The following is a 16754-nucleotide window of genomic DNA, read 5'->3' as shown; positions in this document are numbered from 1 at the left end:
AACATTTTAAGAAAAAAAAGTTAAGTTTTGACCTTTCAAAGAGAAATAAAATGTATCCTTTTGAAATGTCATTTTGAATTGAAACCACATGAAAGCTTTTAATTTTGAAGTGAAACTTTCATGGAAAACCCCAAAACTTTTAGTCAACATTTTTTGAAAGGGGATTTTTCCCCACAAAATTGTTTACAGGAAATATGTGAGTTTTCTAACCTACTGTATTGTTCACATATTTCTGTGCACACTGAATTGTGCCTGTCTGACTGAAGAGCACAAAACCCAGGCTATGACTGAGCATGCAGCATTGGGTATTTGCATGCATACATGGCTAGTCAAGTGCTACCCAGCCATACATCTGCAAGTATTTGATGTATTAATATATTAACTGGATTCCATTACAATGCCAATAAAGATATTGAAATTGATATTGCTGTTGAATAGATATAGGCAACCACCTCACTCAGTTCCCATGTCCAAATCCCCAACTATCCCTTTGTTATTTTAATGCAATAGCAGTGGAAGTTCTTGAAAGTACAGAAAGCCTAGTATAGTTTAATCCATGTTCCCACAATAAATAATGACTGCTGTATCAAAACATGCCTACTGAAAGCGATAAATATAAATGTGTTTTTGTAGCTTAAGACCTACATTTTTTTGTCCATGCTGCATTTTTAAACTTCTATATTTAGTATTTTGATAATAACAATAATGAAATGTTTAAATCCTCTGTATAGAATGAAATAGAAAATAGGCTTGATACAGTTCTATTGGATCAAGGCAATTACAATTCAGTTTAATATTCAGGATCTGTATCTCCAACATCCCAGAACAATGCATTCTGAGGCATCTCTAGCAAACTTCTTTTTTTAAGTTGATTTTAACATATTTTCTGCTGATTGCTGTCACAAGCTAATTAGATGGCGATATTTGGCACAGTTATGTGATTACAGCAATTTTTAGGTTGTATTTCCAGGTTACTTTTCAACTTCCTCAGTCCAGCCTTCTCTTTTCTATTCATCTGTTTAAACTCCCAGACTCACAGACTTTAAGGTCACAAGGGACCATTATGGTCATCTAGTCTGACCTCCTGCACAATGCAGGCCACAGAATCTCACCACCCACTCCTATAACAAACCCCTAACCTATGTCTGAGTTACTAAAGTCCTCAAATCGTGGTTTAAGGACTTCAAGGTTCAGAGAATCCTCCAGCAAGTGACCCATGCCCCATGCTGCAGAGGAAGGTGAACAACCCCCAGTGCCTCTGCCAATCTGCCCTGGAGGAAAATTTCTTCTGGACCCCAAATATGGCGACCAGTTAAACCCTGAGCATGTGGGCAAGACTCACCAGCCAGCACCCAGGAAAGAATTCTCTGTAGTAACTCAGATACCACACCATCTAATATGCCATCACAGACCATTGGGCATATTTACCTGCTAATAATCAAAGATCAATTAATTGCCAAAATTAGGCTATCCCATCATACCATCCCCTCCATAAACTTATCAAGCTTAGTCTTGAAGCCAGATATGTCTTTTGACCCCACTACCCCGCTTGGAAGGCTGTTCCAGAACTTCTTTGTTTCTCCTTTTTCCACTTTATGTAAAACTCTCCTTCATTCTCTTTATTCACTCCCCTTTCATTCTCACTCCATTCCCCATGTCACTCTATCCACTCTACATAGTTATGCTCATCATCATGGTATCCAAGCATCTGATTTATGCCTCACCTTTTCAGAATCTCTGTCCCCACCTGTCACTTTCTTTTTGACTCTCTGCTACCACTGCCACTTAACTTTAGGCCTGCAAGTCTTCTTCTGCCTGGATGTGAACAAAACACAAAGTAGGAAAAGTAGCAAAGCACATGTTTCCAGCTTCTGACATTACCCTGGGCCCAACATAGCCCAGAACCTTCAAGGCATGCTGCAAGGCTCATCCATTTCCCAAGGCCCTAGGGAAACACTATGAGGAAGGCTATCAGATGGTCAGATATATGCAAATCAACAGCATGTATATTATCCATGATTTTCCTTCAATCATGTTAGCTTATCTGGTGCATTTAAGACAAAGTTTCATCTGAAACTAACTTGAACTGTTAATACTTTGGTTGTTTTAGGTCATTTGCAGAATCTTCATTTTAATTATTTAAAGATATTTTAAGGACCCTTATTATAAAATCTCCATTCTCTCACCCTTGGAACTATGCGGAAACCTTTATAATTAGTTGCATTTCCTGTCCAAAAATTACAGTAGTTTAAGATCAAGTGTCATAGGAGATCAGAGCAAAAATCAAGTCACAACACACCTGTGCTCAGTGGTAATTAATAAATAAAATATTTTGAGTTTTACTATTTGCATTAAAGATTCCCCCATGTGTTCTTATACTCTCTCTTCAGCAAGATTATACCATAAGGAAATATTCATCTGTATGCATTGTCTGTATTCTTATTTGCTCCCACAGTCACTGCCTACTTAGGTGACTGCAAAGGCTAGAATGCAAGCAAAATAGACTGTGTTAAGTGCATGCCAATGAAGTGTAGAAGACTTATTTTCTCTTGGGTAAACAGAATATGCTGCATATTTTAAAATGAGAAATAATAGAGATATGGAGGTAAGAGACATACCTAGTATTCACAGGTACATCTGGCCCTTCTATCTGCTGGAGCCACCAGGCCAATACATCTATAGTCACTGAGGCATCATTTCTGAATGTCCACATCAAAGGAGGAAACATATCTTCATTGCTTGTGACCAAGGAAAACATCTCCTCTGAGCAAGACCCAACTATTCTTGTGTTTAAAAATACAGAGGAAATAAGAACTGATAAAAAACATTCTCCCAGAACTTGAATTGAACCTAAAAGTTATTGAAGATCAAAAAAGGGTGGCAAATTTAAATTTAATTATTTTTTGTATGTTCCTCTGTACATCTGATTTCCAACTAGGACCATTACTGAGAAAAGCTGCCCTTGTAAGACGAAAGAGGTTTGGACGTTTCAGATAAATTTAGATAAGCATCCAGATTTTGGTATCTGAGCTAAATAATTTCTGATTCACCCATCACTGCTGATTATCATATCAAAACACCTGGCACAGCACTTTGTCTCGCTCAGCCAGACACTGTATTTACTCTTCAGAACTGAGTTGTTACATCTAACTGATCCTTCTTGAAGTAGTGACAGCTTCTACCAGATATTAAATGTATCCTATCACCATCCCTGGAAATCAGCAAAACAAATTCAGCAGCATCTCTCTCCTCCTAAACTGCCCTCCAAATATTGTTTCCTCCCCCAACTTTGATAGTAAGAGAGATGTTTTTCACTTATATACACATCTTCCACTCTGTACATATACACATCACCTTAAATCAGATCACATAACTGTTTGTAATTGCTCAAGTAATAAATTGTTGTTCTAATACAATGAGGTCTTCTGAGCCATTAAACAGGGAAAGAGAGCTTCATATATTAATAGTATCACATCAAATGAGATGTACACTTTGGTGTAAAACATATCAGTCTTGTGGGATTCATGTATTTGGATTATGTTTTATATGGTTATAATCAGACTGTGGCATAAATTGGGAAGAACATGTACATTTACTTCAAGCTCATGGATTCAGAGCAACAGCTAACCCAGGAATGGCTCTAATATTTTATTCAAGCTCTTGGAATGAAATATGCGTGATGTTTTACATTGTTGGGCTCTGTTGTGGCTTTATTGGCGTTGATGTCATTTACAGAATGACACAAGTCGATATATCAAGGGCTGATTTGAGTACCCATCCTAATAAATTTAGTGCATGGTGATAAAACTGTATTTCTTCATCTTTACTGCATATTTGTACCATTAAATATTTATAACACATACTTAATTGCTGGTGCCATAAAAATGATAAAGCATTGGTAATGTGATACTAATTACAATTGATGATTAGCATGTTTAGTAAAAGTGTATTAAAATCATTTTAATAGTGTTGGTACATGGCAGCAAAAGTACACAAAATTATATTCAAGCTTAACCACCATGTTGTGCCTTTGCCAGTCACATTATAAAAATCACCACCATTATTAGCAACAGTTGGCAACTTTGTTGGCAGCAGGAACTGAGTGGTCATGAAACCAATGGCTCTCAGGTACTCAAGAGGTGATCCTTGTACATTAGAGTTGAAGGCCTGATTGTCATTCATAAGGCCCCTTTGTACACCTGTGGCACAGTAAAAGGCTGTAAAATGGTAGTAAATGACACTTACACCCACCTTTACACTGCCAGGCAAGTGGAAAGAGGCATTAGTATAAATGAGAATCGGGCCTCGCAGGAGCAGTATGGGGGAGTTTGCAGTGTTGCTGCTCACATCCTACTTGCCTTCCAAGTAAACAGAGAATATTGTTCCCACTGCTAATCTGGAAAGTCTGCAAAGTGCTAAATTCACTAGAATATACAAAGTTGTCTTTGCCGTGATCTACATGACACTACACTAAACTTATGTCACTATAACTACGCAGGTTTTCCACACCCCTGAGCAAATATGTTATACAGACCTCACTCCCAGTGTGGACAGCATTATGTCGCCTGGAGGGCTTCTCTCATCAGCGTAGCTACCACGCCTCGGGGAGGCGCTATACCTATGCCGACAGGAGATGTTCTCCCATTGGCATAGATAGCGTCGTCACTAAGCACTACAGCAGCGCTGCTGTAAGTGTACACAAGCCCTTTGTTATCTTCCATTGTAACTATTTGTGCCCGTATGTTATATTTCAATGTCCTCTGCCCTGCTATGGTTATTAGCCAGTGTGCAGCAGTACTGACTGGGAGGGATTGTGCCTCAACAAGGCATACTCCCTGCTGGAGCTCCCCGGGGTGCAGGGGGAGTGCTACAACCCTTCACAAAATGCAAGGGGAGTCTGGGTCCCCTCCTTCCTCCACTCTTGGCAGATGCCTCCTTCCCAGAGGTCTCTCAGCAAGAGCAATCCAAGTGTCAGGAGTGCGGTTATGCCATCCACTGCTCAGAAAGACAAGAGCATAGAGTCTTCTTGCACACTCACCCCTTGCAGTAATGCACAGTCTGCAGGCGGGAGGGGCCAAAGAATGCATATATAGGGGACAAAGATTTATGCATGTCCTTAACGTGATATGGTCTGAGTGAAATCCTGGCCCTATTGAGGTCAATGGAACTTTTGCCATCAACTGTAAAGGAGCTAGGATTTCACTCTGTGAGTAGTCCCACTGATACCAATGGGAGGAACTGTGTGTAAAATGTGCAAGGCTTGGCAGGACTGTGGTATTAGTCATCAATGATTTTTGTTAGGGATCTGTCACTTTCTCATGATTAATTAAGCAAAAAAGAATGTTTTTTGTACTTCTTTGAGAAGCAGAGGATTATAGCAAGTTGATAATCTTATTACAAAAAAGGCTTTCATTGCTAGATTGCCAGCCATTTCTAAAGAAAAATCCTTGGATAATGACAGTACAGTTAATATTTTAGCCAGTTTTAATGAGCTCATATTCATATAGTAATGGGCTTATAAATATGCCTGCTATTAACTGGTAACGGGATTTAGGTTAATAAATACAGCTTTTGCTGCTTTGCATCAGTAGCAAAGCTCCTTCAGCACAAAATGTTTGGGAAGATGAGGAACTGGGTAATTGTCTCACTGGAGATTTCTAATTGCATTTTAGTAGACTTGGCAGAATATTTGTGTAAATAAGCCTATTTTTTAAGAAAAACTCAATTTACCTCTAGAAATTTTTAGTCTACTGGAGATGTTTGCATGAGTGGAGGGGGGAGGAATAGCTCAGTGGTTTGAGCATTGGCCTGCTAAACCTAGGGGTGTGAGTTCAATCCTTGAGGGGGCCACTTAGGGATCTGGGGCAAAAATTGGTCCTGCTAGTGAAGGCAGAGGGCTAGACTCAATGACCTTTTAAGGTCCCTTCCAGTTCTAGGAGATTGGTATATCTCCAATTATTACCTTTCTTGCATTTATTTTATTAGTGACCAAGCAACGGGTTGGAGAGTTGGTAGAATGGCACAAAAAACAAACAAACAAAAAATGAGAATGTCTGATATTGGGAAGTCACTGCCATCAAAGATAGTATGAATTAATAGTTTTTGGATAAAAAAAAGAGAGTGTGGTATTCTTGGAAAAGGGGAACCAGAGAGGATGGGTGCAGTCAAGGGTGGCAAGTTTGTAGAAATTTTGGTGGTGCCTAGAACCTGCCCCCCCCAAACTCCACCCCCACATCTGCCTAAGGCTCTGGGAGGAAGTTTGGGTGGCGGGAGGAGGTCTGGGGTGCAGGCCCAGGCTGGGGCAGGGTATTGGGGTGCAGGCAGGGTTCAGGCTCTGGGAGGGAGTTTGGGGGCAGAAGGGGTGAGAGGTTGGGCGCTGGGAGGGAGTTTGGGTGGCAGGAGGAGGTCTGGAGTGCAGGCCCTGGGCTGGGGATTAGGGTGTAGGAGCGATGCAGGATGCAGGCTCTGGGAGGGAGTTTGGGGATTTGGGGTGTTGGAGAGGCTTAGGGCAGAGGGTTTGGATGTGTGGGGGTGTGGGCTCTGGGGTGGGGCAGGGCTGGGGATGTATTTGGGGTGTAGGAAGGCTGCCCCGGGGCTGGGGCCAGAGAGGAAGACTCCCCCAGCCCTCTTCCCGCCGGCAGCAGTGAGCTCTGGGGGAGCCCCCCCACACACAGCAGCACACTCACCTCGCACCACTGTCACTGCACGTGCTTCTAGGGACCCCCTCAGGTCCAGGAAGCCCCCTTGCCTCCCCTGTGGTAGGTGCCAGGGGGAGCCTTTCATCACATGTGCACCTCCTCCCCTGTTGCTGCCCCTCACTGTAGCCTCACTGAGGGTGGGTGATGGGGATGCCCCTTGCCCAGCGTGGGGCAGGAGCAGTGACTGTGAGCAGGGGGCCCCCTGTGCTGGTGATAGTTCCCGAAGGAAAAGGGAAGGGTCCAAGGCAGAAGAGTAGCCTGCCCTGCTACTAGTGGGTGGGGGAACTAGGACCCTGTGGTGGCAGTTGATGCTGGAAGCCAGCAGAGCAGAGTCAGTGTGGAGTTGCAGGGAAGAGGCAGGGACGCTCCGGGGCTTGGGGAGGTGCGTGGGGGCAGCAAGTAGGGCCTGGGGACACTTGGGAGAGGAGTGTGGGGGCAGCAGGCAGGGCTGGGGGGAGAGACCCGGCCCCAAACATTGGTAGAGCTAGGCCCCCTGGGCCTGAATATTGCTGGAGCCCAGGCACCAGGGGCCCATACAACTTGCCGCCCATGGGTGCAGTAAAGGCAAGGCCAGGAAGTAGATATAAAATGAAGTCAAGAGGTCTAAGCAGCAAACCACTAGGAAAGAGAACTGTTTAGCTTCTTCTCACCAAAGCTAATGAGTATTATAGTACAATCAAATACTGGCAGATACATGTTTCAGTTCCTTTGTTTATAAATTAAAGTAGACTTCATTCAAAATTAGGTTTTGATTATGAGTAATTTTCCTTAAAAGAAATGAGCAAGCTCGTCAGCTGGTATAAATTGGCATAGCTGCACTGAAATCAATGGAATTACTGTGATTGATTCCAGTTGGGTTTCTAGCCCAATGACAACTCTATGTGTTTCATTATTTATCTTGAATATTTTCTTAAATATCTCAAGCTGTAATGTCCTCCTCTCTCTACTTGTGTAAAGCACAGTCCTAATATACGGTACCAGATGTCATCCCACACGTAGTAAGCATTTAATAGTACCCAAAGGTCAAGAAATGTGGAGTATGTTTTCATATAGATGCATTATTCTTGAATACATATACTATAGGAAAAAAGGTAACTTTACATGTTTAATACTTATATGCAAAGATTAAGAGCATTAGCTTCATTGAGTAACTCAGCATCTGACTCATACTATGAATTCCACGTGAACTGCTGGATTCCATCATGGTTTTAGCTCTGAAAAGTAGACTTCTTAACAGTGCAAATCAAACTATTGGGTGCACAGTCATGATATTATCTACTGGTGATCTTGCCAAAGCTGCTAAGGTGTAAGTCCTTATAGTGTGTGGTCTCATGACAGACCAAGGGTGACGAGCACAATTAAGTAGCTGTGACTTATAAGTTCAAAGGTGCGGTTTGGATAAGCAGACAAAAGTTTAGTTGCTTGTTTAAATCTTTTGTGTCTTCAGAACTAAGCTGGCAATCCCAAGGTAACAGGTTCTTTTCTTACGGGCCCATATTTTCAGGATGGGAGTAGAGCTGGAGAGGAATTTTATGTTTGAACATTTTTTTTCAATGGAAAATGTTGAATCTCCAATCTGAAATGTCAATTTTGCCAAAAAACGTTGTTTGATCCAAAGTGAAACATTTAGTTTAACCCTTGCTTGTCTGAGCTGCTACAGTGCCTCATGACAGCTGTTGTTCAAATGCCTCAGCCCTCAATCTCTGATATGTGCCAGGATCCTTGGCAAGACTACATTTCCCATGATGCACCGTGATCTCTCCTTTGACAGAGTTGTTGCAGTGCATCCTGGAAATCCCATGACTGCAGTGTATCCTGGATGATATAGTCTGGCCTGGGAATTTACTTAGCCAATAGGAGACAATTGGGGCACCAGGCACTCAAACTACAACTCTAAGAAGGCAACATGGCAGCGTGACACAAATTAATGTCAAACCAACCCAAATCTAAATGTTTCAATTTGGTATGAAAAACAGAATGTTTCCAGAATGTCAAGGTTTCATTTCAATAGAAAATGTCCAAAGTAAACTTTTAGAGATTCTGAAATGAATTTTTTCAGAATTTTTTTGTTCTGGGAAAAGGGGCTTCAATATTTTGACTTTTCATTCTGATTAGGGACAAAAACATAGAGCAAAACATTGGGATTTCCCACAAATACAGAAATTCCATTTGCTGATCAGCTCTAGGTGACAGACACAGGAGATCAACTGCTATACCTGTCCTTCCCACCAACCCCACCTGAGATTAAAAATAGAATAAATGAAGACAAAGCAAAGGATGGAGGAAGGGAGGGAGGGAATAGAAAGAGAAAAGAAGAGAGAAATATACAAGAAAAGAATAAGGGGAATTGGAAGAGAATAATTCTCTGAACACGACTGAAAGTAGCATGGTTTCTGAGTGGTATATTTAAATACATTTCCACACAAAACTATAATTATGCTGATTGCCTTTACTGTTATGATGGTTGAGTGGATGGTTAGAACTGCTGCATAATATGGCTTTACTCATATATTTCCTATATTCCACTGAATTTGCAGTAGAGTTCATAAACCCTCAATGCTATTTCCAAGATAATCATCCTGCATTCACTCCCCCTTCTCTTATCAGATCATTAGGCAATAACACACAGTTCATTCATCATGGTAGCCTCAATATGTATATTTAGGTCAGACATGGAGGCATCACATGTTATGCTATGGCCAGATTCTTTGAGCTGTACAGGGTGATACAATAACCAGCATACACAAGTGTTTAAAAAAGCAGTACCTGAAGAACATGCAGACAGAGCACATACAGTCTCCTGGAAGCTTTGCTGGCAGCTTCAATGAACAAATGCATCAAGAGTTCACTCTGCAACAGGAAGGTCATCAGCCACTTCTGAGTTCACAGAATTTTATCCACTCCTGTAACGAATTAAGATTAATATTACTTTAACACCCAGAACATTCTAGAAAGTTTGTAAGTTTGAATGGTGCTTCTTTGAAGGGGACTGCGTTAGAAATTGGAAAGCAACTGTGTAAAGCATATATATTTCACTAATTATGAATGGGTCCCCCTGTTTCTGGTCAGCCCCCAAAATATTATAAGGCAGCCTTTCTAATTTTGACCCTGATGGACCGTAGTAGAGAGAGGCATACAAATAAATGGGGAAAGAAGATGGAAAATAATGTTGTTTCAGGTTTGGGTTATTTTATCCAAAGCAATTCACCTACCCCTAAAGATATCACTTATCACTTCCTAACTAAGGGACAGATACTGCCACTCTTCAAATAATCCATCTGTTAAGTAAGTATGCAACATCAGAAAGTTACCTGGCCCTAAGAATCTGTTCTCCTTAGGTTTAGAAACTACCACCCCTTTGAACCAATTGTTACTCCCTCCTTTAATTAAATTCTCTGGTTGCCAGCTATTCCACATCTTGTGTGCTATTTTATATTATCCTTGGCATACACACATTAAAGATTAGAGCTGTGTGAAGTTTCACACATGCAGCAAAACCAGCATCCTTTTAGCCAGTTTTATGAAAAGATGACACAGTACGTCATTATTCTGTAGTGCAGTTCTGCTAATTTTCACCACACCGGAAGGCCAAGTTTCATCAGGAAAAACTGTTTTGCCCTCGGCAAAGTCAAAACTTGTGAAGCTGCAGGTCAAAGCTAACATCCACTTACTGCAAGATATTTCTGCAGGCTGAATTGTACCAAGGTGATCAATCAGCTGAGACTCATAGCACACAGAGCCTGGAGCAGGAAGAAGCTCTCATAGACATCTTGCACTTGGAAGGAAAATACATTATAAAATCTACACCTGATGTTGCAGTCCGCAGCTACTTAAATTAATTTTAGAAAGGAATATAGGGCCACATTCTGTCACCATTGCCCATGCTGAGTAATGTTCTCACTGCTTTCAATGGGACAGTTATTACAGCAGCCTCTAACTGCACATATTCCTTGTATGTTACTGTTATGGGCAACCATGTCATGGGTTCAGTAAAACCCCATTCAGATTACTCGTGTGAACTCACCGTTCAATTAACATAACTGTAAGCATAGGCCCATCCGTTGACAAAAGGTGTGTGTTAGTCCATCCAGGTGTTTTTGGATGAGTATTATTTTAGGAATGCAGGACGAGAGGTCACGCAGTGACTGAGGCCAAACAAGAACAGACAGAGGGAGAGAGACACTGAAGGAGGAGCTGAAAGCATGGTGGCACTCTTTTAGCCTGCACCCCTGGAAGAGGCTTCTGGGTCAGGGGTGCAAGCTCTTGGTGCTGTGAGCAAAAGAAACTGTTTCCTGCTATTTGACTCCCTCTGTGTTCAGAGACACAGAAATGCATTCTTTGTAAATAAAAAAAAAACTGCATCAAAGAAATAACTATCACTAATTTCTACTCCCAACTGAAATACCCACAGGGCTCCAAATTTTGTCTAGCTGCTTGGGTCAAAAAGAGGCAATATTACTGTACGTTAAGTGGCTGCTTCTAGACCAGGGGTCGGCAACCTTTCAGAAGTGGTGTGCCGAGTCTTCATTTATTCACTCTAATTTAAGGTTTCACGTGCCAGTCATACATTTTAATGTTTATAGAAGGTCTCTTTCTATAAGTCTATAATATATAACTAAACTATTGTTGTATGTAAAGTAAATAAGGTTTTTTAAATGTTTAGAAAGCTTCATTTAAAATTAAATTAAAATGCAGAGCCTCTGAGACCGGTAGCCAGGACCCGGGCAGTGAGAGTGCCGCTGAAAATCAACTCGCGTGCCGCCTTCGGCATGCGAGCCATAGGTTGCCTACCCCTATTCTAGACTACAGGTTTTTTTTTCCACCTGACTAGATGCTAGGCTAGATCCACAATAATATTTTGATGCCTAAATGCCATTTTAGGTGCATAAGTCCAAAATGTAGATCTTCAAAACTCCTGCTCAGCTGCCACCTAACTCTGCTGGCACCTAAATTCCCCAGGTGCCTGTATGTCTGCCATGAGCGTGAGCCCAGACACCTCAGTCCTGATGCCCCGCACCTACTTCATACCTGAGCCCCAGCAGGATTCCCTTGCCTGTGGGGCCTGATCTAGTAGGCATGCTCACAGGTCACTTAGAGTGTGTCTAGAAAATTGGGCCTCACAGAAAACACAGCCAAAGGAGGCGGTGGTAGTGTGCCCTGATACTCTGTATCCCCTGGTTAGTGAAGGGACTAGAACCCAGGCCTGCCAGATGATTGTCCTAACCACTGAGCTATAGAATCGTTCTCACTTGCTCCCTCTGGCCCAGTGACTAAATTATTTATACAGTGTGGAACAGTTTCAAAAAAGGAGAGGGTGAGTGACCTATCCCAGAATAGCCTATATCCCAGTGGTTAAGACACTCACCTAAGTGGTGAGAGACTTGTGCTCAAGTCCCTGTTCTGACTCAAAGTGAATGAGTGCTCTGAACACCTGGTGGTGGGGAACAAGGAAACCGCCTCCTCCCCATTTTTTTTTTGTGAAAAATGTTTGGCTTAGGTAGCTCCCCACTTCTGCCTTGTGTGAATCCTGTTCTTAGATGCCTAACTTTCCCCATGTATTGTATAAAGAGCTTGGTTGCCTAACTTGGGGCTGTGGGTGCCACTAAGCAGCAAGGTGCCTAAAGTTAGGCATTGCATCACTGATTCTAAATCCCCTTTGTGACTCTAGCTCAATGGATATTTCTAACTTGGAACATTGCTATCTAAAAGACACATGTTCTCTCTGGCTCTTTTTTACATCTGAACTACACATCTGTCTGTACACATGATTTGAAAACAAAGTCTCCTCTTTCAAAGCAGCATAATTACACAGGATTCATTTCACTGCTCAATGGGGGTGCAATGCATAATTAGAATATCAAATTTAAAACCCTGGCTCCATCCAACGTGTGGAAATACTACTCAAGTAAAAATTATTCATTTTTCCAAATCCCATTAAATGATGTGATGTTGGTAGCTTGCTCATTTATTGGTAGATGCTGTCCACTGAACAGCTTGTTTTAGCAAATTTATTTTCTCTTTTTCTTCCAGTTTGAGTTTGAAATAGTCTGAACTAAATGTCTTAATAAGAAATAAGTTCCTTTTCCTATTGCTGGAAACAGTGTCCAATCCTATCTCAGATGTCAGATTTATAGAATCTTCTCTGAGAATTTCCAGGTCAATTACTATAAATGAATCATAATTTGCATACCAAACAATCAATCATTTTTAAACCAAATGATTATGATGCCAAAATCACGTTTTTTCTGGTAGAGCTGACTAGGTTAGATGGTGCACAGATAATGTTGGCTTCTTCTATGATCACCATATTTTACTGATGATTGTTGTTCACCATATCGCCAAGCATGTGCAGAAAATGAATATACTGCTCAAACTGTAATAGGCTGTCCTGCATAAAACGATAATAATATTGCCTACACAAATTGATAGGTTCTATTTAAGGCAATTCTACTGAATTGAAACATAACTGGATCAACAAGGGACTGTCAGTGCTTCATGATGGATTTAGCCCAGTTTTAAATAGCATCGCCAGAAGGATAGATACAAGGTTCCTAGAAAACACTTTTTAAATGTTTTCTTTTTGCTTCATGTAAACAGAGAAGTTGTCATAGCAATACAGATTCAGGAACATTGAGATATATACACAAATATGTGAGGCATGAACAACTGTTCATATCTTAACTTCTTGGGAGGTTATAACAAGCTGTGCTGTAATTTATTAGTGCAATGAAGACCTGGGTCTTGTAACAGACTGCACTGTCTGCCTGTCTTCGTTTAACCTTAATTTTTGTCTCTCTTGCAGCTTGATTGAAACCAGGCAATAATATACAGAATGTACAATGCACTTTAATATTTGTGGTGCTCTGCCATGCTACAATGAAGCAAACATGACCGAGGGGAGCAAATGCAGGAGGAAAAACAAACAAACAAACAAACAAAAATACAAATGCCAAAAACCATACAGAATGTTGTTTTTAATTCTGTGTGTTCTTATTAGGGAAGGGATGTCCTACCTTAAGGGCAAAATGGCTGAATTCAAGCTGTAGATGGTCTTTGGATACCAGACATGTAGACGGAAGAGCATAGCAATAGCGTTTTTCTTCATGCACTGTGTAAGGATTTTTCCCCCCATTTCACCTTCATCAACTGGACATGTATAGTTTTGGCTGCTAATGTCAGAAAACCAGTTATACTATTGAAGTGTTAAACTGACACAATTATGATCCTCTGCCATTGAAATATATTTGATCAGCACTTTCCCTGGTTCATCAAATTATCACCATGAAAATTAGGAGAAGCCCAAGACTATTGCAAAGAAGATGAAGAGATGAGAGTAAAAGCTGCATGTAGTATATGCACTGGAAGACTATTTAGGCATACTATTCAGCTACACCTAAATTTGCTGTTTTATACAAAGTCTGTGTGTGGCATCATTTTATTAACAAATGTATTGTTCAGGGAAGTGTTACCAAAGTAAACTATGCAGAGGTGCCTTTATCCATAGGAGGGGACTTACACATGGTATGTAACTCCCATCTCCGGAGAAAAGACTATTCATCTTTGTTTATCATTATTAAAACGGTTGAAAATAGGTCAAAATTTCCATGAAAAAACTGCCAACATTTGAAATTTTTGTACCATTACTACAGGTTATAAAAATCAGGATTTTTTTCCCTGAAAATGTGACCTCCCTTGCCCCATAAAAAACCCTCAAAATGTTGAAGAAATTTGTCAAAATTTCAGTTTGGAATTTTCCCACCAGCTCTCTCATTTATAAGATTAAGTAGCCCAGTCGCCTCCTAATGAGCTGTGTGAACATTTTTGCACCCAAAATGTTCATATCTTAACATCGCCTAGCAAAGTTTTGCCTTTGTTTTTGACAGTTCTGCTTAGCATGCATAATTTCTTACAATTTGTCCACAAACCACTTTACTGCTACCTCCTCATATACCCCTATGAACTACACAAGGAGCAGGCACTCCTAGGGTGACCAGACAGCAAATGTGAAAAATCGGGACACAGGATGGGGGGTAATAGGAACCTATATAAGAAAAAGACCCAAAAATCAGGATTGTCCCTATAAAATCAGGACATCTGGTCACCCTAGGCACTCCTGGCCTCACACTGCCAACCTAGAAGCCATTTTTCTGAGCCTTGTGCCCCGCTCATCTCTATCTTACTTTTTGATAGTTCCCTAGCACACTGATGGATTATAGTGGCCCTCTGGGTGGTTGTCTGCTTGGGATACAGCCATTTGTGTGGCAGCCTCTATAAACTCTATTTAAACAAGTGTTTAAGAATATTTTAGTTTTCTGAAGTTTCACCACACTAACATACTGGATTTCAACCAGTTCTATCCCTATTTACCACAGATGTCAACATCTACTAATGCCGCCAGACAAGCCTGTTCTGCTCCAGGACCATCCATCTTTGAAGTGGGTTGGACAGTGCTAGATCTTTCCTTTTCAGTTAGTATTTCAATATTTTAGACTCCTGGGAATAAGTTTAAAAGAAACAATATTTCCCAAGTCTTTATTAAAACATTTTTTTTGTAAACACTAGAACAAACGATCACAGCCTCATTAGTCTGGGACATAAGATTTACAGAGAAAAACTATGTTAATTTAAAACCACAGGGATCTCAAACTTTTTGACTCTGTAGCATGGGTGACATTTTCAAAAAGAGATTGTCTCATGGATCACCTGTCCTTTTCTTTCTGTACGTACTGGGGTGGGGAAGAGCAAGGAGTGGAAAAGCAGATCTCCACCCGGCCGAGACTCACCTGGCATGTAGCCCTTAGGGACAGTAGGTTGCCACAGTAGGCTAATTAGAGAAGTTCCTTATCTGCTCTAACTCATGCTGGGGCTAGAGGAACTGTCCCATAGAATCAGGATGTCATAACTGACTCAGTGACAGCCTCTTACCAAACTCTGGGCAAAATGGATTCTGGACATGGAGAGGATCTAGCCTTAGGCCACATGTCCTGGTTTAAGTGCCCCAAAGGTGGCATAAAACCCTAAATAGAATAACCCCCTAAGGCAGCATTTCTTAAATGCCACCACTGTGTCTACATGCAGCCACCAGGGGGGTTTCCTGCTGCCACAACAGCCTCCTGGGCAGAGACGGGGGAGGGGGCAAAGCAGCAGCCCCTCCCTGAAGCCCCCAGGGTCCCCAGGGTGGGCTTAAGCCCCCCCCCCATCCATCTTCAGCCTCAGGACTCCAGGAGTGGACGTCAGCCCCTCTCCCCTGCTTCAGCCAGAGACTCCAGCAGCAGGTTTCACCCTTCTCCCCCGGCTTCATATGCGGGGCTCTGAGGGTGGACTTATCCTCCCTCTCCCCCTTTAGCCTTGGGGCTCTGGTGGTGGGCTCCATGCTTCAGCCTCCCATCCCTAGCTTCAGCTATGGGGCTCCGAGCTTCAGCTCAAGGCAGCGGAGCTTCAGCTGGGCCAGCCTTACTGGGCACGATGGTAAAGAGACAAGGAGCAGGGTGAACCTGGGGTGCAAGGCCTCAGAAGGGAGCTTGGGGTAATGGGGGAGGGAGGCATCAGGGCCCGGCGGGGGCCGTGGGGAGCCTGAGAGGGGTGGGGGGTGGCCAGGGGAGGCAGCGGAGGCCAAGGGCACCAATACACAACTTTGCAGACTCAAAAATAACCATGTACAAAAAACCCTAAATAAATTTAAATGATTTGGACATGTATATTTGCATATTTATTTGTTTTTCCTAAGGTTATTTAAGTATTTTAGGAAAATTTGCCAAGAGTGGCCACCAGCAAGAGTTGGTGGCTGCACTCTGAGGTCACCACATTTTTGTTGTGAGAACCCGTGGCCTAAGGAGCACTATCAAGCCGAAATGTTTATAATGGATAGACACTGAACAGCCTAGTTTGATTAAATTAGATATGCATATGTCCAGAAATTACAAGGTCTGGTGTCAGCATTTTTTCCTCTGACATTCTCCATTTATATATTTGCTATTGGTTTATGTGAACAATTTTCTTGCTGTGCCAGTGACTGTAAATTACTAATGAGACAATATTGAGTTGATCCTCAGATAA

At 41.8% G+C, this 16754-nt stretch overlaps 2 long non-coding RNA genes across 2 annotated transcripts in view; both read right to left on the bottom strand.

Moving 5' to 3' along the window:
- The window catches only part of LOC120407463, a 168764-nt gene extending 161761 nt beyond the window's left edge, over positions 1 to 7003 (bottom strand). Inside the window, exons 1-2 of the long non-coding RNA XR_005599988.1 lie at positions 6687 to 7003; positions 1725 to 1815 (exon numbers count right to left, since the gene is read on the bottom strand). This is a non-coding gene — a long non-coding RNA (uncharacterized LOC120407463). The remainder of the gene's footprint in view (positions 1 to 1724; positions 1816 to 6686) is intronic.
- A 2399-nt stretch (positions 7004 to 9402) lies between these two features.
- LOC120407465 overlaps positions 9403 to 16754 on the bottom strand; it is a 100789-nt gene continuing 93437 nt past the window's right edge. The window contains exon 3 of the long non-coding RNA XR_005599990.1: positions 9403 to 9601. This is a non-coding gene — a long non-coding RNA (uncharacterized LOC120407465). The remainder of the gene's footprint in view (positions 9602 to 16754) is intronic.

This window comes from Mauremys reevesii, linkage group 6, assembly GCF_016161935.1.
Source record: "Mauremys reevesii isolate NIE-2019 linkage group 6, ASM1616193v1, whole genome shotgun sequence".
Lineage (NCBI taxonomy): Eukaryota > Metazoa > Chordata > Testudines > Geoemydidae > Mauremys > Mauremys reevesii.
The sequence above is the reverse complement of the archived record's forward strand: the minus strand, read 5'-3'. Positions and strand labels throughout refer to the sequence as shown.